Here is a 25,857-nt window from a genome sequence, read left to right as displayed (position 1 = left end):
CAGTGAACATAGGGGTGCATGTAAACAAAGCTTTTTTTGTCCTCAGTTTCCTTTGAACAAAGTCAAGACATAGGGTTATATGAAGATTTGAGGCTTAGTGAGAAATATAGGAAATGCTACCACTGTTGCTGCTACTGCTATTACTGCTATCACCACTACTACCAGTAATAAAGAATGATGTATACTTTTAGTATTTTAAAGTTGTTGATTTAAGAAGATTGAGATTACTATAGTTTCCGTGACCCACTCTTTTTCATTTAAGATATGGAAACTGTTTTCTCTATCTTTGAATCTGGGCAGGTTCTGTGATTATTTTGACCAGTAGAATATCACAGAAATTATGGTGTCCTGCATTGCAGATCTAGACCATTTTCTACTTCTTGTTTCTTGGAATACAACCATTGGTATACTTCTTCTGTATGATTTGAGAAGCCTGAACCATGTGGAGAGGCCATTTGTAGACACTGCAGTTCACAGTATCAGCTATACTCCTGGTTGATAGCTAGCAATGACTCCTAGTCATGTTGAGTGGGCCATGTTGGCCATCAAGCCTTCTTGAGGCTTCAGGTTATTTCAGCTCAATTCCCTGGCCATCAGTTGGTCCCAGCTAAGACCAATGAACTCATAGACCCTTGATGAAAATTAATACATATATTTTTTAAATCAGTGTTTTAACAAGTTTTGAGAATTATTAGCAATTAATAACTGGAACATTGATTTTCTTTTTTTTAAATCATGATAATATAAAGGGTGTTTGTTGTATTAACATATGAAGGACAGCATTCCAGATGTGGAGGAGATGAAGGTCTTGATTAAGGAATCAGTATTACAAATGAAGAGTATTTGTTTCATTAATCATTCATCCATTCACTCAATAAATATTTATTGAGCAGGAACATCAAATGCACCAGTTTTGTAAAAGCTATTTATTATTTGTCTATGGAATTACAAAAAATAAATGCATGATACTGTATTGTTAACTTTAAAACTTCATATTTTCCTGCTACCTCAACATCCTCACAAGCAGGCTGTGAGAACCCCACCCATGCTAATGTGGTCAGTCTGGTCCCTGATACAAACTACCCTTTTTTTTTTTTTTTTGTCTTTTTTTGCTATTTCTTGGGCCGCTCCCGCGGCATATGGAGGTTCCCAGGCTAGGGGTTGAATCGGAGCTGTAGCCACCGGCCTACGCCAGAGCCACAGCAACACTGGATCCGAGCCGCATCTGCAACCTACACCACAGCTCACGGCAACGCCGGATCATTAACCCACTGAGCAAGGGCAGGGACCGAACCTGCAACCTCATGGTTCCTAGTCGGATTCGTTAACCACTGCGCCACGACGGGAACTCCCAAACTACCCTTCTTAACGTCCCCTGACTGTGACTCCCAGTGAAAACTCAACCATGAAACCCCCTGATTCTTTTTGCTTGTGTACTCAACCCTGACCTTCATTAAAGGCACTTGTCTACTGGCCCTCACTCTCTCTTGGCTTTCCTCCTGCTTGCTTGATTGAGCCCATGCTCTTAGATCTCCTCCTATTTGGCACCCTGTATGTATGCTATGCCATTCTCTAGGACTTGTGAGTAAAGTAAATCTTTTAATTTCATGTATATCTCCAAATATAATTTATTCAGTCATGTTGGAGTGATCCTTAAAGACCCCACAAGAGGGACTCACTCCCCTATTCGCAACACAGATACCATTGTTTTACAGTATTGTCCAAGACACTAGCTAAAACCAGACTCTTTACCAGACATAATAGAGAGATTGGGAAATTCAATACCTGTAGTTGTCTGCATTTTCTATAAAAGAAAAAAATCAAGTAAAAAGTAAAACACACACTGGAATCAGGGACAAGTGACATGATAATTGAGTCAGAATGTCTAGGTTCAGTCCAGGTAGCACCAATAACCAAGTACAATCTCAAGTAAGTCACTCATATAAAATGGAGATAATAAAACAAATTACAACATACAGTGTTAATAAGCATTAATAAGGTAAATCTATATAAATAATTGTCCCACCCCTCTTCTTGCACTGGTTAATTCCTTACCAATTTTAAATGCTGTGTTTTCAGCCCTCAGATTTCTAAGAATGTATCCCATGATTCAGCATAATGCATTCCATGATTTTTCTGTTTGGTTATCACAATGTTTCCTATATTGATTTCATTTCTCATTAAGGAAAGCTTTTACAGGAAAACATTTCTGTTAATAGAAATTTTAATGTAACTGCTTTTGTCCTTATATTCGATGTTATTTCTTTTGGCTATAGTACTTTTTTTCTTTTTATATAGGTTTCAGGTATAAAGCATCATATTTCAGCATCTGTGTATACTACAAAGTGATTACCACCACAATCCTAGTTACCAACCGGCACCATAGAGTTATGCTTTTTCATGCATTTTGTTCTTTGTTCCTTTGTTGTAAATTAATTATCTGTACATGTATGGGTTTGTGTATGGGCTCTTGATTCTTTTCCACTGATCTGTTTGTCAGTTTTTGTGCCAGTACCATACTGTTTTCATTACTATTACTTTGTAGTACTCTTTGAAATCAGAGTGTGATGCCTCCAGCTATGTTCTTCTTTCTGGGTGTTTTAGAGCTATGGTACCTTTTATGGTTCCAAACATTTTTTATTATAATTTGTTCTAGGTCTGTGAAATATACCATTGGAATTTTGATACAGATTGAATATATAGACTCTTGGCCATGACTCTTTGACTTTTTATTGGCTAATATGACTATTATTATAGTCTTATGACCTTATTTTTTCCTCTTTTATCACATATTTTCCTTTTATGTTTAGTTTCCTCACATTTTCCGAAGAGGAAATCCTTGCCTTTATATAAAATCTCTCCTCACAAATAGCTGTATATCTTCCACCTGTTTGTGTCATCTTCAGTTTCTTTCATCAGAGTCTTAGAGTATTCTGAGTACAAGTCTTTTTTTTTTTTTTTTTTTTGTCTTTTGTCTTTTTGTCTGTTGTTGTTGTTGATGTTGTTGTTGCTGTTGTTGCTATTTCTTGGGCCGCTCCCGCGGCATATGGAGGTTCCCAGGCTAGGGGTCGAATCGGAGCTGTAGCCACCAGCCTATGCCAGAGCCACAGCAACGCGGGATCCGAGCCGCGTCTGCAACCTACACCACAGCTCATGGCAACGCCGGATCGTTAACCCACTGAGCAAGGGCAGGGACCGAACCCGCAACCTCATGGTTCCTAGTCGGATTCGTTAACCACTGCGCCACGACGGGAACTCCTGAGTACAAGTCTTTTGCTTCCTTTGGTAGGTTTATTCCTAGGTATTTATTCTTTTTGATGCAGTTGTAAATGGGATAGTTTCTTTAATTTATCTTTCTGATCTTTCATTGTTATTGTGTAGAAATGCAACAGATTTCTGTATATTAATTTTGCATCCAGCAACTATACCAAATTCATTGATGAACTCTAGTAGTTTTTTGGTAGCATTTTTAGGATTTTCAGCATAGGGAATCATGTCATCTGCAAACAGTGACAGTTTTACTTCTTTTCCAATTCAAATTCCTTTTATTTGTTTATCTTTTCTGATTGTCATGGCTATAACTTCTAAAACTATGTTGAGTAGAAGTGGCAAGAGTGGGCATACTTGTCTTATTCCTGATATTAGAGATAAAATGCTTTCAGCTTTTCACTCTTGAGTGTGATGTTAGCTGTGGATGTGTCTTATAAGGCTTTTATTGTATTGAGTTATGTTCCCTCTATGCCCAATTTCTGAAGAGTTTTAATCATAAGTGAATGTTGAATTTTATTAGAAGCTTTTTCTGCATCTATTGAGATGAACATATTGTTTTATTCAATCAGCATATTACAGTTTGATTTGTGTATATTGAAAAATCCTTGCATCCCTGGAATAAATCCCACTTGATCATAGTGTATGATTCTTTTAATGTATTGTTGAATTCAGTTTGCTAATATTTTGATATTTTTGTGTCTATATTCATCAGTAATATTAGCCCATAATTTTATTTTTTTGATATCTTTGTCTATCTAGTTTTAGTATCAGGGTGATAGTGGCCTCAAAAAATGAGATTGAAGTGTTACTTGCTCTGCAATTTTTTTAGAATAGTTTCAGAAGGACAGATTTTAACTCTTCTAAATGTTTGGTAGAATTCACCTGTAAAACCACCTGGTCCTGGACTTTACTTATTGGGAGTATTTAAATTACTGATTAAGTTTCAGTACTGGTAATTAGTATGTCAATATTTTCTATTTATCCCTGGTTCAGTCTTGGGAGGTTGTACTTCTCTGAGAATTTGCCCATTTCTTCTAGGTTGTCCATATTATTGTTTATAGATGCTTATGGTGTCAGTTGTAACTTCTTTTTTTCATTTCTGATTTTACTGATTTTGGCCCTGTCCTTTTTTTTTTAATGAGTCTATCTGCCGGAGGCCAGCTCCGGCGGCCAGGGAACATGCACTTCCCGATCGGAGAGGGACGCGTGTCGGCGAATGTACATATGGAGACAGCCTCTTTGTCCCTTCTTTCAGGGCACTGGACTGCTCAAATTTTATTGGCAAAAGTGGTTGATTATATAGACAGCATTTTGCTACACATTACATCACAATGTTAAAAGTACATTGGTTAACTATTACATGGTATAGAAGCTATACATCATGTTTTAAGATCTTTGTTTTAACTAAACTTAGTGGGTACAATTTAGGAGCAGTTAGGTACAATACATCATGTTTTAAGATCTCTATCTTAACTAAACTTAGTGAGTACAATTTAAGGGCAATTAGGTACAATACATCGTGTGGAAAGGAGGAGACAGTAGAAATCATCCCATAGCCAGCCAGTCTTTACAATTTGAAGAGTTCACAGACACAAGAATTTGGCATTTACAAACCTTGTTTGTAGACTGGTGCTTATCTTCAAAGTGTTATGGCAGGGAGATAGTGTAAGTAAATATAAACCAACTTAACTATACTAGCTATCACTTAAAAGCTTTTAAAATCAAAGACAAAACTCACAGCTAGGTTTTTTGGATAATATATGGCTAACTTCTATGGGCCTCATTAAAATCCTAACTCTAAAGTTTACTATATAACTAGTTAATAGATAAACACTATGTTTTAACTAAGTTGGATTTAAATAGGGGAAAAGTCCTTCAGGATGAAATTTTTATTATATCATTGTTGTAATTTTGTTAAGTCACAAATCACCACAGGACAATAAGAATGGGAAATAAGAATAATAAGTAAATTATCAGGAAAGATTGAGGAAAACTGAATAGCAAGTGAATAACAGAAAAGACTAAGTTATCCATGGAACAATCCCAACTCAGCAACGCAAAATGGGAATTATTTCCTGGGAAATTTAGTTTTCCACCTATGTCAGCAGGTGAGCCTTATTGTCTTCTGGGGCCTGTCCTCGGAATTGTGCCGTGCAGGCAGGCATCCCTTTGTTTAGGAACCTGCCCTCGGAATTGTACCATTCAGACAGGCCCCTTTTCCTGATTAGGAGCTTGTCCTCGGAACTGCACCATTCAGGCAGGCCTCTTTTTCTGATTAGGAGACTGCCCTCGGAATTGCACCATTCAGGCAAGCTCCCTTCCTCAGCTTCTTGTATCTTCTTGGCTCCCCGCATCTATCTAAAGGTGTATCAATTTTGTTGATCTTTTCAAAGAACCAGCTTTTATTTTCATTAATTTCTTTTCCCTTTTTAAAGTTTCTATTTCATTTATTTTTGCTCTGATAGTCATGATTTATTTCCTTCAACTAACTTTGGGTTTTGTTTATTCTCCTTTATCTAGTTGCTTTAGGATAAGGCTAGGTTGTTTATTTGATATTTTTCTTGTTTCCTGATATAGGTTTGTATTTCTATAAACTTCCCTCTTAGAACTGCTTTTGCTGCATTCCATAGGTTTTTTTGTGTGTGTTTTATTGTTTTATTATTTCTTTTTTAAATTAAAGTATAGTAGGTTTGGTTTGTCTCTTGGCATTTTTTAATTTCCTTTTTGATTTCTTCAGTGAACCATTGGGTTTTCAGTAACATGTTATTTAGCCTCCACATATTTATGGGTTTTACTTTGCATTTTTTTATTATAGTTGATTTCTAACCTCATAGGTTTATGGTTGGAAAATATGCTTGATACTGTTTAAGTTTTCTTAAATTAATAGGACTCACTTTGTATCCCAGCTTGTGATCTATCCTGGTGAATTTTCCATGTGCACTTGAAAAGACTATGTATTCTTCTGCTTTCAGATGCAATGCTCTACAAATATCAATTAAGTTAATCTATTCTAATGTGTCATTTAAGGCCCGTGATTCATTTTTTACTTTCTGTCTTGATGATCTCTCCATCCCTTCACTTTTAGTCTGTTCGTGTTTCCAGATCTGCAGTGAGTCTCTGGTAGACAGCAAATACATGGGTCTTGCTTTTGTATCCATTTAGCTACTCTATGTCTTTTGTTGGAACATTCAATTCATTTACATTTAAGGTAATTATTGAGATATATGTTTCTATTGCCATTTTTTTGGTTTGCAATTTGTTTTTGTAGTTCTTTTTGCCTCTTTCTTTTTTTGTTCTCTTGTGATTTGATGACTAGTGTTATGTTTGGGTTTCTTTTTCTGTCTGTATATCTATTATAAATTTTTTTTTTGTGATTACCATGAGTTTTTCATACTGGAGTGTACTTATTTATACATGCTTGTTTTAAGTTGCTGATTTCTTAATTTCAGAGGCATTTTAAATACCCTATATTTGTATTCTCCTCCTCTCATGATTACAGTTTTTGATTTTATATTTTATCTAATTGTTTGTGCATCTCTTATTGTGGATACAGATGATTTTTACTACTTTTGTATTTTAATCTCCCTAATAGCTTTGTGCATGGGTGATTGCCTGTCTTTTTGTATGTTTGCCTTTACCAGTGAGCTTTTCCATTTTGTAGTTTTCCTTCTTTTTTTTTTTCTTTTTAAGGCTGCACATGTGGCATGTGAAGGTTCCCAGGCTAGGGATCAAATTGGAGCTATAGCTGCCAGCTTACACCACAGCCACAGCAATGCAGGATCCGAGCTGCATCTGCAACTTACACCACAGCTCCCAGCAATGCCAGATCCTTAACCCATTGAGCAAGGCCAGAGATCAAACCTGCAACCTCATGGTTCCTAATCAGATTTGTTTCTGTTGCACCATGGCAGGAACTCCCATTTCATAATTTTCTTGCTTCTAGTTGTGGCCTTTTCTTTTCTGCCTAAATATATTCTTATAACATTTGTGGTAAAGCCAAATTGGTGGTGCTGAATTCTTTTAGCTTTAGCTTTTTTGTAAAGTTTTTGATTTTTATATTAAATCTGAGCAAGAGCTTTGCCAAGTAGAGTATTCTTGGTTGTAGATGTTTCTCTTTCATCACTTTAATTATATTGTACCATTTCCTTCTGGCCTGAAGAGTTTTTGCTGAAAAATCAGCTAATACCCTTATGAGAGTTCCCTTATATGTTATTTGTTTCCTTTCCCTTGTTGCCTTTATTATTATTATTATTTTAGAAGACAGATTGGCAGTTTATTGCAAGACTAAACAACTCTTGTAATAAGATTCAGTAATCATGCTCATTGGTATTTAACCAAAGGAGTTAAAAGCTTTTATCCATACAGAAATTTCTACATGGATGTTTAGAGCAGCTTAATCCATGATTGCCAAAACTTGGAAGCAAACAAGATTTCCTTCAAAAGGTGAAAGGATAAACAAATTGTGATACATCCAAATGATCCACAATTATTCAGCACTGAAAAGAAATGATCTATCAAGCCATGAAAAGTTATGTAGGGACCTTAAATGCATATTACTAAGTGAAAGAAGAATATCTGAAAAGGCTACATACTGTTTGATTCCAACTACATGACATTCTGGGAAAGGCAAAACTATGGAGGCATTAAAAAGATCAGTGGGTTACCAGGGGTTGGGAGTGAGAGGAATGAATGGGAAAATTTCAGAGTATTTTTAGGTTGGGATAATATTCTGCATGATACTATAGTGGTTAGTACATGTCATTATACATTTGTTAAAATCCATAAAATATACAACACCAAGAGTAAGTAAACCTTAATGTAAACTGTAAACTTTGGATGATAATAATTTACTCCTAAAGGTTCATCAGTTGTTCCTTGTTGTCTTTAATATCCTCTCTTTATCTTTAATTTTTGTCTTTTTGATTACAGTGTGTCATGGTGTATTCCTTTGTGGGTTAATCATGTATGGAACTCTTTATGTTCCTTGGAGTTGGGTTACTGTTCTATTCCAGGTTAGGGAGTTTTTCAGCTATTATGTCTGTAAATATCTGCTCAGGCCCTTTCCCTCTCTCTTCTTCTGGGACCCCAATAATGTGAATATTAGTGTACTTAATGTTGTCACAGAGACCTTTTAAACTTCCCTAATTTCTTTCTACTTATTTTTTCTCTTTTTTTTTGTTTGGTTGCAGTGATTTCTACTACTTTTTCTTCCAGCTCATTCTTCTGCCTCATTTAGTCTACAGTTTATTTCTTCTAGTGTATTTTTAAAGTTATTACTTCTTTTATTCTGTCTGGTTGTTCTTTACACTTTCTTACTCTTTTAAAAAAACTTTTAATTTCTTGCTCTGTGCATGCATTCTTTTCCCAAGTTCTTTAATCATCTTTACAATCATTATTCTGAACTCTTTCTTGGGTAGCTTGCCTATCTCTGTATCACTTGGTTCTTCTGGGGTTTCATCTTGTTCTTCTACATAAAACATATTTCTTTGTTGCCTTTTTTTGGTCTAAATTGCTGTTTGTACTTTTATGTGTTTAGTAGATGGTTACATTTCTCAACTTTGGAGAAGTGGCCCTCTGTAGGATATTTCCTATATGTCACATCAGTGCACTCCCTTCTCATACTCCAAGGGCCAAGGTAGCATCTGGTCTGCATTTGTGGACTTGGTCTGCAGACTACAAGGGTGTATTTTTCTTGTTTCTTCTATCTGCTACCTGGTGGGTGGAGCTGAGTCTTGGTTCCTTGGTGGTCAAGGCCATGTCAGGGGAATATCTAGAGACAGCTATGGGCTTAGGAAGTGTTTAGGCAGCCTCTCTGCTGATGGGTGAGATTGTGTTCCCACCCAATTTGTTGTTTGGTCTGAGGCATCCCAGCTCTGGAGTGTAAAGGCTGTTGGGTAGGGTCAAGTCTTTGTGCCAAAATGTTAGCTTTCAGGGAAGTCATGCAGATGAATGTTCCTTGATATATCCATGACCAGTATCTATGTTCCCAGGATGAGCCACATCTCCCCAGCTTCCCCAGGAGACCCTCTGACATCAGCAGGTAGGTCTGGCCCAGGCTTCTATCAAATTACTGATTTTGCCTTTGGTCCTGGTGTGCATGAGATTTTGTATATGTATGCCCTTTAAGAGTGAAGTTTCTATTTTCCTCAGTCCTGTGGAACTCCTGCAGTTCATCCCCACTGGCCTTCAAAGCCAAATGCTGTGTAGGTGTCTTTTCCTAGTGCCAGATCCCTGGGCTGGGAGGCCTGACATAGGCTCAGAACTCTCACTCCTGTGAGGAACTTCCATAATATAATTCTTCTCCAGTTTGTGGGGCTGCCCACCCAGGGGGGTAAGGGCTTTGATTATATTGCAAGTCTTCCCCTCCTATCAGTTTTGTTGTGTTTCCATCTTTATGTCTTTAGTTGTAGAGGATCTTTTCTGATAGGGTTTAGTCTTCTCTTTGATGGGTGTTCTGCAGATTGTTGTGATTTTTTTTTCTTTTTTGTCCACCCTGTGGACTGGCAGAATCATATCTGAGCTGCAGTTGTGACTTATGCCACAGCTGTGGTAACACTTTATCCTTAATGCGCTGTACCAGGCTGGGGATCAAACCTCTGTCCCAGTGCTCCAGAGACAGTGTCAATCCCATTGTGCTATAGTGGGAACTCTGATTGTTGTGATTTTCATGTGCTCATGAGAGAAGTTGAGCTCAGGGTCCTTCTACTCTGTTATCTTGGTCACTTTCCCCCACAATGACTTCTAAGAGGGGTGATAGTTGGAAGTGTTTGCATTATAAAAACATAAACACACTGAAGACTTTTAGGAGATTTAATTGATACCTATGAAAGCACTTGAAAATATTGATCACCATGTTGTCAGTCCTGTACATGTCAATTTCCAACTTTTTTTGTGAGGAGAGATAATTTAGAATAGTTTCCTTATTATCTTTTGTTCTGTATTATCAATGGGCTAAACAAATGGTACTTCCAACACATTGCCAAATACTTTTCTCTGAATTGAGTACCCTTCAATTTAGTTTAATCTGAAACAATATAAATAACATTCAAAAAAACACAAAATTCTGATACCTTGGAGAAAATTCTACTCCAAATGAAAGAAAATGTCATAATTAGTCTATTGAAAACTCACTGTGAGAGAACTGCTCAGAACTACAACACTAGGTGGCGTGATAAGTACAGATTAATATAGAATAACAAGTCTAGGAGATTCAAATTGTTTTCTTAATGCTTCAGGCAAGATAGGCATTATTAAAACAAGAGAATACTGCAGTACTCCATTTTCGAACACCAGTAGTCTGTGAAAGCTTACTTCTCTTTGTCCTTATTGCATAAACAGTATGAGAAGGTAGGACCCAAATGGTATACATTTACCTAATAGTCAAAGTTCCAAGATGAGTTTTTCACTAACCATCAGCCCAAAAACAATTATAGCAATAGACCTTACATCTAACACAAGCCCACACAACCTTATGCTTTACATTTAAAAAAATTATCATGTATAATTTTATCTGATGCTCACAAAAAATCCATATTATAGAAGAGCGAGGTAACATTTAGAGATTTAAGTAGTTTGTGCATTATCACGTTGTAAGGTGATATTATAAAAATTTAAAATAGTTTTCTGCCTAATGAAGAACTGGCTCACAAAATAAAATGTACCGTATTTACTTAAGGAAAATTAATAATGGATCTAGATTTTAATTATAAAACACATCAGAGACAACCCTTTGCTAGGGAGAATAAGTTGAGCCAAAAGCTCTGAATTAACAAGCTGTAAAAAAAAAAAGTTTCTTATGTCTTTAAAATATTTTCCCAACCAATCTGTGGCTCTGTCAAGGGAAAGTCATGAATAGTGGTGTTGGGAAATGTAGACCTGGATACCAGACTAGCTTGTAAACAAAATTAGCAGAAGGGAGCAAATAGGAAAGAGTTGTGAAGCATTGGAGGGACAGTTTACCAGCAAGGCTGGCTACAGGCTGAATTCCTAGAAACAGGCCTATAATTTGTAATACTTTGTTACATGTGCCACAATGTGACTTCTGATATATGGGACAATATTGAGCCCACAAGTGAAACATAAGAGTTTAATTTATTCCAAACTAGGTCACATTTGATGATTAATTCAAAATTGGTTTATTACACCAATGGACCTATACAGTCATTCAATACAAATTGATTTTAAAATGATAAATTCTAATAAATATTAGATAATCATGTATATTAAAAATAGCATAAGCATAATAGTTATTATTGGTAGCATTTATATACCTTATCTCTAATATTTGTCATTGATCTTTGCCTGAAAAGTATTTTTGTTCAATATGATATTGTTAATTAAAAAATGTTCATAAAATTGCTTTAGGAGTTCCCTTGTGCCTCAGTGGATTAAGGATCTGACATTGTCACTGTTCTGGCTCTGGTTATAGCTGTGGCATAGGTTCCATCCCCGGCCAGGGAACTTCCTTAGGCCAAGGACATTGTCAAAAATGTTGCTTTAAATCTTTGGAATTGAATTTATTTTATGGTTAATAAATTCATTTCTTTCTTTCTTTTTTTTTGCCTTTTTGCCTTTTCTAGGGCCACACCCGTGGCACATGGAGGTTCCCAGGCTAGGGGTCTAATTGGAGCTGCAGCTGCCAAGCCTACGCCAGAGCCACAGCAATGTGGGATCCGAGCCGCATCTGCGACCTACACCACAGCTCACGGCAACGCCGGATCCTTAACCCACTGAGCAAGGCCAGGGATCAAACCTGCAACATCATGGTTCCTAGTCGGATTCATTAATCACTGAGCCATGACAAGAACTCCAATAAATTCATTTCTTTATACCTGTGTTGAGTCTCTTCCGTTAAACATATTATTTTTTATGGATATTGAAGTATCTGGTGAACAGAGCAAATTCTGAAAAATGGGAGATAGTATCAATTCTATTTTTAATTTAATATATAAATTTATCAGCTGAAATATTTCTTTTACAGTATTTTTATATATAAACTTATCAAAAATTTCTTTCTATAAATCTTTGGAATGTTTCGTCAAGTTTATATGCTTAAAAATCTTAGGTTTTTCTCAATTCTACTTCATTCAATACATTATATAAATTTCTCCAATTAAAAGTAGCTTCCCCATCAGAAGATCCTTCTAATAATTCAAGATATTTGAAAGAACAATTATAGAATTTTAAAATAATAAATCTTCTACACTCTTGAGTTCTCATCATTTAATATTTTTCAGTCATCACTCCCTTCTCCAAGGATGAATTTTAATGTTTTCTGCTTTTTAATTCTCCTTTCCTGTAATTGCTATAGGTCTCCTTTCTTATGATTGGTACTCAATAAAATTTTGAAAGGACAATAATTGATGGCCCTACTTTAAAAAATGTTTCCTTTAAATTAACAATTGCCAACTAAATATGAATAAAATGAAACCAAAGTGTACGAAAGATTATTTAAATAGTTGAATAAAATTGTAGGACAGAGGATAATTTTACAAAACAGTTCTTCACAAGTTCAAACATTTCTAAAATTCAATTAAAGATAAGAAGCAAAGAGAAAATGCATATACAACCAAGTTGAATATTGTAATCACCACTGACTTCATCCTAGTTTTTATTTTGGTTACTACATAAATAAATTTCAACAGCTGCAGTTTTTATTTTGATTGGTCTAATATTAATTGTGTGAACCACAGTAAATTTTAATAATATTTGTCTTCCATAGATTTCTTAAACCATTTATTTTTTACTATAATACTGTGATCCATTAAGCTCATACTCCCCCAAATATTTCTTTTCAATATTAGACTTTAAAATTGAATAAGAGTATTCGTAACAATGTCAGACTTATTACCTCTGCCATAGTGAACTTCTAAAGGTTTTACTATGATTTTGTAAATAGGATGACAAAATTGAACCATTATTGGCTTTAACTTTATGTAATTTCTTTTGAAATGACTTAAGATGACCATATAAAATTGATATCTTAACTGCATGTAAATTTCTTTTGCTTATGAAACCAACACATTAACAGTGACTTTTTATATATGTATGAGAAATGTTAACATTGAAGATCAGTGAAAGTAATTTGGGTCAGCAGTTATTTAATCTCAATAAAAAGTTATTTTGTATCTTGTTATATTCATGTGCTTACTTCATCTTCATGGACAGACATTTTGTACTACTTACCTATACATAAGATCAACTCTCTTTAAAAACAAATTCAGTAGAAAACTTTTCAATAAATTTTTCTCTTCTTTTTAGCCACATTGTTGTCTAAAGGGCTTCTTGCAGAAAAAAAAAAAAAGACCATTACCAAACAAATATAAATGAATTCTTGTACATTTATTCCCTACAATAAATGAAAAAAACATTATAATAAAAGCATTGAATCTACTTTTATATGCTCTATAGCAAAATTGCTAAATGTCTAGTTTATACATGTAATACACATATACTTAACCTATAATTTTCCAACTTTTCCACTGAACTGTCAAGTGGCTGCCTGGTAGTCAAGCCATAGCATGAGTCAAAGAACCCAAATGGCAGGCAAAGCAGCAGTGTTAAACATTCCTCCCACCATAATTGCAGATGGGAAACAGTTACCTGTTACTACTAAGTTTAGTCTGGGTTACCTTTAGGTTGTAAGTGGGAGCCCTGCAGACTGTCCTTAAAATGAAAGTGTTAGTTATGTCAGAACTAAGAAGAGTCAGAGAAAGAGAAGTAGGTTCTTGGCAGCTTTTTTTTTTTTTTTTTCAGATTTGACCACATGTGAATTTGAGGATTATTTGAACTGCACATCTATGTCACATAGTACTGGATGAGACTGACAGAAACTAGAAGTACAATGAAAGGTCTGCCAAACATACTTGACTGTTTATGTACAACTTTTAATAAAAACACTGTGGTACCAAGTGATAAAAAAATAGTAAGAAGTGCTAAAAGAATGTTGGGGACTTTTAAAAATATCACAACGCTAGCCTGAAGGAACTCCTTATGGGGCAAATCAGAATAAGTACTAGAGTAATAAATTATAAATTGGGTAAGTAATAAACTAGAAGGAATTCTTGTGCAACAGAAGCGCACCATGACCATTTAGGTAAGCTGTATGTATCATCACCTGAATAATAGGTGATGGGGCAAACAGTACTGGAAGTTTTGGGGAGTGAATAGAAGACAGATAAAGTATTTCCTTGTAGGTCATGTGGAAAAAACTGGATTTTTTTCAAAGTGAAATGGAAAACAGTTAAATAATTTTAAGCTGCTTTCTGATTCTTTTTCCAAGATTATTCTAAATGAACAGAATGAATTTAGGTAAGAGTGGGGACTCTAAGAGGCAATGACAATAACAAAGGCAAGCAAAGAAAATATTTCCTAAAAGTTAAAAAAGAGGGGAGATACCCTCTTCACACATTTACCTAAAGTCTGTGTATTCATTGTTCAACATGGTCCCAGACAAGGTTTTGTACTACCAAAAATGTTTTTCTAAAGGCAGTTTACTGGGTTGTGATGTCCCCTTAATCCCAGTAAATTAGGGAGGAAATTAGAAAAATGTAAGGTCTCCAGTAATCCTATTTTGTTGCTTAACTTTTTATATTTGTGGCAAGATGATAAATTCACTAAATATATAGAGTAGGAAATGAAATACTATGCAATGCCAGCATTTCTTTTATTTCCTGAAGGAAATATCATATTAAAAAATAAGCAGTACCATCCAAATCATTCTGCATAAGTGGAATCATATTTTAGTGGGTTAGATATTTATCAGGATGCATTTTGTATTTTAGCATCAACAGTCACTAAAGGAAGAAAAATTGAATGTCTTGTATAGGAGAAGATGCATATCTTCAAAATCACTTTGACTCTCCACTGGAGCCTTCAAAGTTCATATTCATAACAATAGTATATGTGCAAAGTAATATGGCTTGTCACTAGGGTAAAATACATTTTTTCAGCTATACTGATGATGCGTGTTATCTTTCTTATTTATAGAAAATAATATGAACATGGCATTATGAGTCACCTTCACACTTCTTTGCTATTCTTTCCTCCTCAGATCAGCCCACGTCAGTAAGATATTGTCTGCAGAATAACATGCCAGTGCGATTTCCAGATATTTCAGTATCGGACCTTTCTTATGGAAAAGGAGAGATCAGGTAAAATGAGCATGCATCTACTCAATGGGGCTGTGTTTCCAAGCTTATTTAGTCTCAGTAATCCAATAGTAAATGAAAAATCACTCATTCCTTATGCCCCATTTGAGCTAAACCCGGTGACAAAGTGCATACTTTGATTTCTATAGAAATTTTATCTCATTCGCCCAAAGGAATCTAACCTATAAGTTCCAACAAATAGGTAACATACAAATTATATATTCCACAATATTTTATATGATGATCATTATAGTCAGTACTTTTTAAAGAGTCTGAGAAATAAATGTACTGAGGCTGAGAGAGGCCATCTTTTAAAACTGCTGTTAACTTTACTAACATTTTTCAAAATACCATGCCGTTGCTTACTATACTGTGTTATCATTCTCTATGTGATACCAAAAATAGTGAGGTTGGTGTTTTGAGCCTCTGAGAAGAGCTCAATCTCTTCATGTTAGAATGCAAAAGTTATTAAGATAGTGCAGATTGAAATTAGAACACGATATTGGTCATTAGTGAAAACAACAAAAGTCATTAAAATTTTAGTTTTAGAAGTCAAGAAGTGTTATACTGAACTGTCATGGATGATTTACATGAGTAAGAAGTAAACTCATATGGTGTCAGAGCCATTAGAGATTTTGGATCTTCTTGTTCATAAATTAACCCATCTAACTTCTGCTCTATAGAATCAGTTTTGAGAGAAAGTTATTGATACTTCTGCTATCCAGCTGAATTCTTAGTGACCAACTGGGGAATTCATTTCCATAAAGTTCTAAGTTACCTTATAATATTCTGGGGTCTGAGGAAGTATAACTGTATGGTAGTTAAAAAACTATAGTAGGAAGCTAGCTGTGTGGCAGGCAAAGTTCTATGGAAATCCCAAATTCTTCCCTTGCCTTTTCTTTGCTCTATCCCTAAATCATGCAAGAAATTCTATGGTGGGTCAGGTTAAGGAACCCTGTTGACCACTGCTGTTGTATGGTGTTTTCCTTCTCCTTGATTTTTAGCAGGAGGAAGGTTTCAAAATTGTGATCCCTTTGGTTCACTTTCTTTCCTGTACTCTCTGTGTTTCCTAGAGACAGAGGTATTAGAGCAAGAGCTTATTCCATTGCATAACCCCTTTTCAGGATAAATAAAACAAGGTTGGAGGCATCACTCTGTCCAGTGGAAAAAAGCTTTCTAAACTTCAGAAAGATCACTAGAAGAAAAAAGGTCAATGTTATTTTCATATGTGTCAGGAAAACTTAAAGGGGGAAAACTTACAAACACTATGATAAATTTTAAAAATCGAAACATGAATCTAAAAGATTTATTAAAAAAAATGCTAGGATGGTTTAATGTTCCATAGGCACTGAACATAATTCATCACATTAATAGGTCAGTGAAGAAATATGGTGTGATAGCTTGTTATTTCCTGAACTTGCATGGTAATGATCATTCAGTGGGGCAATTAGGTAATGGCGAGATAGGACTCTCTGCTGATCCTGCATAGATTTCTCTGTGTTTGAAAAATTCCTCTGTTGTTATTAGAGTGCAATGCAGTGTAGGGACGTCCAGAGTTTGAGATCAGAGGATTAGAGCCAGGAGTGAGGGAAGTGGTCAAATGTAGATCATAGGACAAAGCATGATTGTTTAGGCAATTGGTATCCTAAAGAGCATGGTCAGAGGCAGGGGGACTGGGACTCTGAAATAAATATCTCCTATTTAAGAGAAATTGAAATAATTAGAAAAATCCAAACAGGGATTTAGGCACTAAACAATATAGGTGAAAGAGCCAGAAAGTACAAAAATAAGGTTGATTTAAAGATAAAGCAAGAATCCAAAAAGAGAAGGATATGAGCAAAATAAGAGTAATGTCATATGTTATCAGATATATTGAGCTACTTAATGATTAGTCTAGGGTCCTTTGAGTCTAATACTACCATAAATAAGAATAAGAATACAAAGGGGTTTAAGTGGCCTGGCTGCTTAGGTTTAGGTATTTAATGTTGGATTTTAAAGAAAGGTGCCAGAGGAAAAGCAGGCAAACCAAGGTAGGTGGGGTTATGCATAATGAGAATTTATCTACAATACAAGTATAAAGGGGAAGCTCGAGGGCATCGTGTGCCTGGGCACAATTTTCCTATATATATATATAAAACTATTCTTCTATTCCTGATTATTGAAATAATTACTTCTAATGAATGATTAAATTCAATAAGATCCTACAGGTATAACCTGTATATACAGGTAAGATCCTACAGGTATAACAAGGCATAGAACATAGTATTTATTCCATAAATATTAATACTATGGGTATATAAATTGGTATAGCCACTTTGGAAGACCATCTGGCAGTTTCTTACAAAACTAAACATAGCCTATATAGTCCAGTAGTCACACTCCTTGGTATTTACCCAAAGTAGGTAAAACTTATGTCCACACAAAAACTTGCACATAAATGATTATGGTAGCTTTATTCATAATTGCCAAAACTTGGGAAGAGCTAAGATGTTCTTTAGCAGGTAGAATAAGTGGTAGACAAAGACAATGAAAAATTGTTCAACACTAAAAAGAAGAGCTATCATGCCATGAGAAGACACAAAGGGAACTTAAATGTCTTTTACTAAATCAAAGAAGCCAATCTGAAAAGGCTACATAATCTATGCTGCCAACTATATGACATTCTGGAGAGGGTAAAATCATTGAGATGGTGGTAAGATCAGTGGTTGACAGGATTTAGGGGAAAGGAGTGATGAGTAGGTAGAGCACAGAATTTATAGGGCAGTTAAACTATTCTGTATGATACTCTAACAGTGGATACATGTCATTATACATTTGCCCAAATTTTAGAACGTACACCTAGAGTGAAGCCTAATGTAACCTGTGGAGTTTGGATAATTTTATTGTGTCACTGTAGGTTCATCAGTTGTAACAAATGCACTACCCTCACAAGGTATGTTGTTAATTGGGGAGGCTATGTATGTGTGAGGGCAGGGAGTAAATGGGAAATCTCTGTAGCTTCTGCTCAGTATTCCTGTGAACCTAAGACTGCTCTAAAAAATAAAGTCTATTAAAAACATGTTGGGTCAGAACAAGAACAAGAGCCCTGCCCTCCTTACTCAGACCCAACAAGACACTTTCATGAAAAATATAACATTAGGCAATTTAAAATTATTAATGTTTTCCTTTCACATGCTTCATGTCATAATTAGTACTATTTGCCAACCATTTCCAGCTCTCTGTCTTTCTTGAAAAAATGTGGGATTGTGTTGCCTGGTGCCATTTTTACTGGTAGAGCTAGGTAATTAATTTTGGCTAGTGGTCTCTGAGAGGAAGTGAGCTATATCACATTCCCCATGGCACAGCAACTGACCACATCTGGAACATGGCTCAACTGTCACCTTGAGTTATTTAATGTTGAGCAGAGCCTCTCTGACCACCCACAGTGGACATGTAGCAAAAGTTAGAAATAAATATTTGCTGTTTTCTACAATCAAGATTTGAAGTTTTTTTTTTGTTTGTTTGTTTGTTTGTTTGTTTTTTACGATGGCTTAAGTTAGCTTAGTGTGGCTGACACACATGATCATGTTTCAGTGTAGATGGGAATAATAGGACCTAACTCAGTGTAATCCACAGCTCAGTGGGCAAAGAGCAAAAGATAAAAGACCTGAAGTACTGAAATTAGACAGAAAACATCTCTCACTCAGTACTATAATGTAAATGCACAAAATTGCAGAAAACAAAGAGACAGAGAAGAAAGATATAATTTTACAGCAACAGCAAAAGCTGCAGGAAGCATATTAAAGGCTAAGAGCTTTGTTCATTAGAAATAGGACTTAAATAAATGCAGAGTTACAGGAGCTTTGGCTTATGATGTGATGGGATCTGGGGAGTGATATGTGCAAATGTTGGGCCAGCACAAGAACTTAATGAAAAAAAACTTTGTGTCTCTCTTATATGCATATAGTCATATAGTGCTTATTGCTTGAATGTGTTGAAATTGTGATTACTCTGCTGAGGTCTGCAAGGCATTTCAGCCTTCTGCGTAGGAATGTATTTTCCTCATGTGGAATGACATTCCTGATATCATTCATTCAAAAAAGGGACGAGATCTCAGATAGGAAAAAAGTGCTGCAGAAGACACTTCTACCATTTTGTAAAACTAGCTTGTAACCAAACTATAACTTCACATTAAAATGTTCTACGCCTTTTTAGGCATGCTCACTTGTATACAGATAAAGCATGGGAAACTAAAATGGTTACAAATAGCTATGAAACTTTGAATCACTTCATTCTCCTAACTGTATTTCTACTTCAACATATTTATTTTAGTCATCTTCATGTCTTATTTTCATGAAGTATTTCCTTTTCTTTTGTATACACCTTTTTTTCCCTTTTCTTTTGTATTCACCTTTTATTAAGAGTATTATGTTTATTAAGACTTTAAGGATTAAGGTACAATCTTGATAATGTTCACACTTTGATCAACTTTGAGTTATATTCTAGCCACAATCCGAAACTTTGGAGAGTTAAATCATAAGCCTTCAATTAATTGTGATTAAAACGTAGTATAATAGCAGGTACAAGAGCTTCTGAGTCTGAAGAGCTTCTTACTAACTACTACTGTAGAATGAGATGTCAGTTCATACTTTCTCATATTGTTACATGGCCTGAATGAGATTGTGTTTCTACCATTTCTGAAACAGAATTGCAAAGTAAAAATGTTGCTTCTCTACTCCAATCCCCCTTTAATTTATGACCCATCTAAATAATCACCCACTCAGAACATCATGGTTGGTAAGGTAGAATGTTTCTCTTTGTGTTTGTAACACATGTGATTCAACTGCAGATACTCAAAGTGAATAAAATGTCAAAAAGTACATCTTATTATGTTTTCTTCCTCCTTGAGTATTCCAGTCAAGGGGTTCCAATATCATATTTGATCCTAATCTGTTCCTGTAAATATTTGTATAGTGTATGCTTAGACAGCGTGACTTTGTGTTTTAACATTTAAAATGGGAACCATAATAATGTATTCCCATTTAGGTTGATAGTTTTTTCTTTGGCCTCACCCACGGCATGCAGAAGTTCCTGGGCTAGTGATCAAACCTGTGCCACAGCAGTCACCCAAGCCACTGGAGTGACAGCACCCGATCTTTAACCCACTACACTGCAAGGGAACTCTGACAGTTATTCTAATAATGCAATCCATCAAGGATTTCTTCATAACAGGAACCTATTATAATACCCACTCTTTAAATATTTAACTTAATATACTCATTAATGCATGTACTTATGTACAGTTTTCTGCAGTACTTCATAGTAGTATATATAAGTTATGTATATACTATAAGATAAGCAGTGTGGTAATATATAAAAGATGAACTGACCAGATATCACCACAAAGTTAGGCTTGTATCTTGCTACATCAAAGGAAACTGAACCACAGGAAATACATATGCTATCTATCTATCTATCTGTCTATATATATCTAGAAGATGAGAGGGTTAAAGCAGGACTCTAGCTGACATTGATAACAGTTACTCATGTTCATCAGAAAATGGAGCTATCTATTTTCTTTTGCATTTGTGGAATGGCCTTGTCTCTCTCTTGTTTCAGATATGGCCACTGAATGTCCTTACTTGAGCATTTTTTAGATTCTTTATGCAGTGTATATGCTCAGTTAGGGACATTATGGCCTGGAAGTCATTGCTTTACTTTCTCACTTTGTAATTTATACCTGAGTTAGTACTGTCCTCAGACTGATGGCAGAAGTGACTACTAAAACCCCTGAAAGTCTAAATGTTGAGGGAAAGGGTGATGGGATGGAAATGATAATACACAATAATTTTAAACAACTTCGGTATCAGACTTGATCCTTTTAGGAGAACAGCTGAGATAGGATTGCAACACATTGTAAATAGCTCTCTTGGGTTCCTCATAAAATAAGCATACAGATATTTTTAAATTCAAATATTGAATTTTGGGTACAAATTTGTAAGTCTTTAGAGCAAGTGTTTAGTGAGAATTGATTTGAGGGATACATAGATCTACATTCTTTTTCTCACACTATTCTCCATCACAAGTGATTAGATATAGTTTCCTGTGCTACACAGCAGGATCTCATTGCTTATCCACTCCAAATGCAATAGTTTGCATCTACTAACCCCCAACTCCCTGTCCATCCCATACTCTCCCTCTCAGAAATCACAAGTGTGTTCTCCATGTCCATGAGTTTGTTTCTTTTCTGCATATAGGCTCATTCATGCCATATATTAGATTCTAGATATGTGATAACATATGGTATTTGTCCTTCTCTTTCTGACTTATTTCACTTAATATAAGAGTCTCTAATTCCATCCACGTTGCTACAAATGGCATTATTTAGTTCATTTTTATGGCTGAGTAGGTATTCCATTGTGTATATATATCACATCTTCTTAATCCATTCATCTGTCAGTGGACATTTAAGTTGTTGCCATGTCTTGGCTATTGTGAATAGTGATGCAGTGAACATAGGGGTGCATGTATCTTTTTCAATGAAAGTTTTGTCCAGATAAATGCCCAGGAGTGGGATTGCTGGGTCATATGGTAGTTCTATATTTAGTTTTCTGAGTTACCTCCATACTGTTTTCCATAGTGGTTGTACCAATTTACATTCTCACCGCCAGTGTAGAAGGGTTCCTTTTCTCCACACCATCTCCAGCATTTATTTGTAGACTTAATAATGATAGCCATTCTGAGTGGTGTGAATTGGTACCTCACTGTAGTTTTGATTTGCATTTCTCCAATAATTAGTAATTTTGAACATCTTTCATATGCCTGTTGGCCATCTATATATCTTCTTTGGAGAAATGTTTATTCAGGTTTTCTGCCCATTTTTCAATTGGGTTGTTTGGGTTTTTTTTTTGCTGTTGAGTTGTATGCTTTTTTTTAGGGCTGCACCTGTGGCCTATGGAGGTTCCCAGGCTAGGGAACTATGCGACAGCTACAGCAATGCAGGAACTGAGCCGCATCTGCAACCTACACCACAGCTCCTGGCAACACCGGATCCTTAACCCACTGAGCAAGGCCAGGGATCACACCCGCAACCTCATGGTTCCTAGTCAGATTCATTTCCACTGTGCCATGATGGGAACTCCTGTATGCATTGTTTGTATATTTTGGAGATTAAGCCCTTGTCTGTTAAATCATTTGAAACTATTTTCTCCCATTCCGTAGGTTGTCTTTTGTTTTGTTTTGTTTTGTTTTTAATGGTTTCCTTTTGTGCAAAAGCTTCTAAGTTTGATTAGGTCCCATTGGTTTATTTTTGTTTTTCTTTCTATTGCTTTGGGAGACTGACTTAAGAAAACATTTGTATGGTTAATGTCAGAAAATGTTTTGCCTATGTTCTCTTCTAGTTTTATGGTGTCTTGTCTTATGTTTAAGTCTTTCAGCTATTTTGAATTTATTTTTGTGCATGGTGTGAGGGTGTGTTATAGTTTCATTGATTTACATGCAGCTGTCCAATTTTCGCAGCACCACTTGCTGAAGAGATTTGATATTCTGGGGCAGAGCTTATGCCTCTTGAATTACTGTCCTGACTTCAGTTAATGTTTCAAGGAAGAAAATTTTGAAAAATTTGATTGATAATTGAGGTTAAAATTGAAAGATTGATACAGAAGAAATAAGGCTCTTGGAACCACACCTCACAATAAAGCACTATCTCAATCTGTTTAGATGTGAGAAGCAGGTATAGAGAATATCACTTTCATATGTCTTGAAAGTCTCAAAGTCTACACTAAGAAAATTTATTTTGAGATTTGTTTTTATTAAGTTTATTCTCACATACTTGTACTTTCTACACTGTTTAAAAAATCTATATTATATGAGTAAAATCATAGTGGTATGCCCCTGAAAATGTAAAAATAAACATGTGGAGGTGAAAGTTTAGTCATAGTATGCCACAATCAGCAAATCTAGTAAAGGACAGGATGTAGAAGCAAAAGGTTTTGGTGCACAAATTCTGGAGAGAACCTCTTGGCATAAAGTTACTTTACAGGAAATTATCAGACAGAGGAAGAAAGTGAGCCTAGTAAGGCGAAGAGAGCAAAGGGCAGAGGGTGAGCAGGGGGCAGAAATAGGTTAAGTGCTGAGTAGTATTCAGAAGAAAGTTTTGAGGGCGATATACTTGGATTCCCTGCACTAGCTCTATCATTTTTGTGAGGGATATAACCTTTATTAAACTCAGATTCCTCAACTTACATGTGGTAATAATACTTATGTGATAGAGGTTTTTGAGAATTAAATATGATGTTATATGTAGAGCTATTAGTCTAGTTATTGACACCATGTTTTTGCTCAATAAAGATAATTATTATAATGTTAATATTCTTTTGTGAAAATTTCACTATGAAGATAGCTTTATGATAATCACATCTTTAGGGAGTTTCAGCTATGGTGCAGTGGGTTAAGAATCCAACTGCAGAGGCTTGGATCACCACGGAGGCACAGGTTCAATACCCGGCCTGGCACAGTGGGTTAAAGGATCCAGTGCTACTGTAGAAACAGAGTACAATCCATGCTCCAGGAACTTGCATGTGCCATGGAGAGGCCATTAAGGAAAAACCTTTATATATGTATGTATTTATATAAATGTGAAGGAAAGTACACTCTCTTAAATTCAGTACCTCAAGAAAGCTTCCATGGTCTTAATAAATATCATTTCATGTATCTCTTTGTGCTTAACATATACAAATATACATGCATACATGTACTTTTGCAAAAGTTGACTCACGTAATAAGTTATTTTTTAATAAAGTATATTTTTAAAAATGATTATTTTTTTCTTTTCTGAGCTCCCACTTTCTCCTGACTCCATGACACTCCACTAAGAAGGTAAGCAATATTAATTGTTGGATGTTTAGCCTTTCAAATTCTTCTAAATGCTCATTTAATCATATACTTAGGTGCACCCACACATATACACATACACTTAAACTTGTATGGGATTTAATTCTATATATGCAACCCTGATTCTTGTCTTTTGACTAAACAATAAATTTTGGAAATCTATACAAGACAATGGGGATAGAATCTACTCTTTATTTTTAATGGCTATATAATGTTCATGGTGTGTCTACACCAAGATTTATTCAAATATTTACTATTTGCATCTTTTTAACTCTATAAATTATTCTGTAATAAACATCTTTGTATCCTTTAAAACATTTTACTTTTACTAGTTTTCCCTTTGACTCCTAGATTTTGAATAATTAAACACTGTAATTTCTTTTATCAGGTTTTTTTGCAGTATGATTCTTTGATTTAAATATTTGTCATCTGTATTATAACCACTATATCATTATGAATTATTTATATGTATATATGCATGAATATATATGCATATATATAATGTATAGAGTAAAAGTGGATTAAAAATTTTATATCTTCTAATTATTTCCTCTTTATTCATCTTCCCCATCTTAAATTCTCTGTTTTGAGAATTCTCTCTTTTTTGAGTAGGTAAGCATTTTCTTCATACAGAGTGTCTAGATGCTATATGCTCTGAATTTTTATAAATACTTTGACAGATGAACTACATCTTTGGGTATAAATGTTGGGAATTGTTATCTTTTCCCATGATAGCTTATAAATGGTTCTTCTAGCTTCAGGTATCTAATGCCTGCCTGATAATTTTCCTCTGTAAAATTTTCTTTTCTCACTCTCTCCCAGATTTTGTAAGGTACTTCTCTTTATCCAGTTAATTTAGGAATTTTACCAGGATATGCTCAAGTGAGTATCTTTTCTTATCAGGCCTAATTGTGTTTCAGTGAGTCAGTTCAATATTCAGACTCAAGTCTTTTTTTCCCTATGGGAAATGTTTTCCTGTTGTTTAATCATCCTTTCTTTTGCAGTATTTCTATTCTGTCATTTTGAAACTCTTTGTATCTTAGATTTCCAAATCTGCTATCTCATGCTCTTTTTTTTCCTCATGAAATCACAATCTATTTTTTATATCCGTATTTAGGAGTATGATTTCTCTTGATTTTCAAAGCTGTTAATTTATTCACTTTGTACTATACAGTATGTACTGTACAATACACTTTGTGTACTGTGCACTTCAGTACAGTAGTGAAGCTCTTGGTTGAAAACTATTTGCTGAATTTTAAAATTTAAAGATCTTTGGTTTTTTTGTTTGTGTGGTTTCTAAAGTACACGCTGCAACTTAATCTCCTTTAAACATTTATCAATGCCTCCCTCCTTTCTTGGTTGTCATATTTTTTTTTCCCTCTCTTGAGCCTCAGGGTCTCGTTTGGGTTTTGTTATTTGTCTTTTTTTTCCTCTTGGCTCTGTTCATCTTGAGGGTCATGTATAATGCCCAGGTATTTTAGTCAGAGACACCCTCTATAATGATGAGAAGAAGTTTCTGGCATTCTAGGCTATAAGTACCCTAGGTTACAAGTTGTGATTTCCCCAT

At 35.2% G+C, this 25,857-nt stretch overlaps 1 long non-coding RNA gene across 1 annotated transcript in view; it reads left to right on the top strand.

Annotated features, from left to right (window-relative positions):
* Positions 1-25,857, top strand: part of LOC110257761 (uncharacterized) — a 602,847-nt gene that overhangs the window by 217,047 nt on the left and 359,943 nt on the right. The window contains exons 3-5 of the long non-coding RNA XR_014835236.1: positions 9,261-9,310; positions 14,026-14,120; positions 15,323-15,422. This is a non-coding gene — a long non-coding RNA (uncharacterized LOC110257761). The remainder of the gene's footprint in view (positions 1-9,260; positions 9,311-14,025; positions 14,121-15,322; positions 15,423-25,857) is intronic.

Source organism: Sus scrofa, chromosome X (genome assembly GCF_054392235.1).
Source record: "Sus scrofa isolate SSC_HxYL_T2T_F1_AM1 chromosome X, Sscrofa_HxYL_maternal_Yorkshire_Landrace_v2.0, whole genome shotgun sequence".
In the NCBI taxonomy this organism is placed as follows: domain Eukaryota; kingdom Metazoa; phylum Chordata; class Mammalia; order Artiodactyla; family Suidae; genus Sus; species Sus scrofa.
This window is presented reverse-complemented; position numbering and strand designations above follow the sequence as displayed.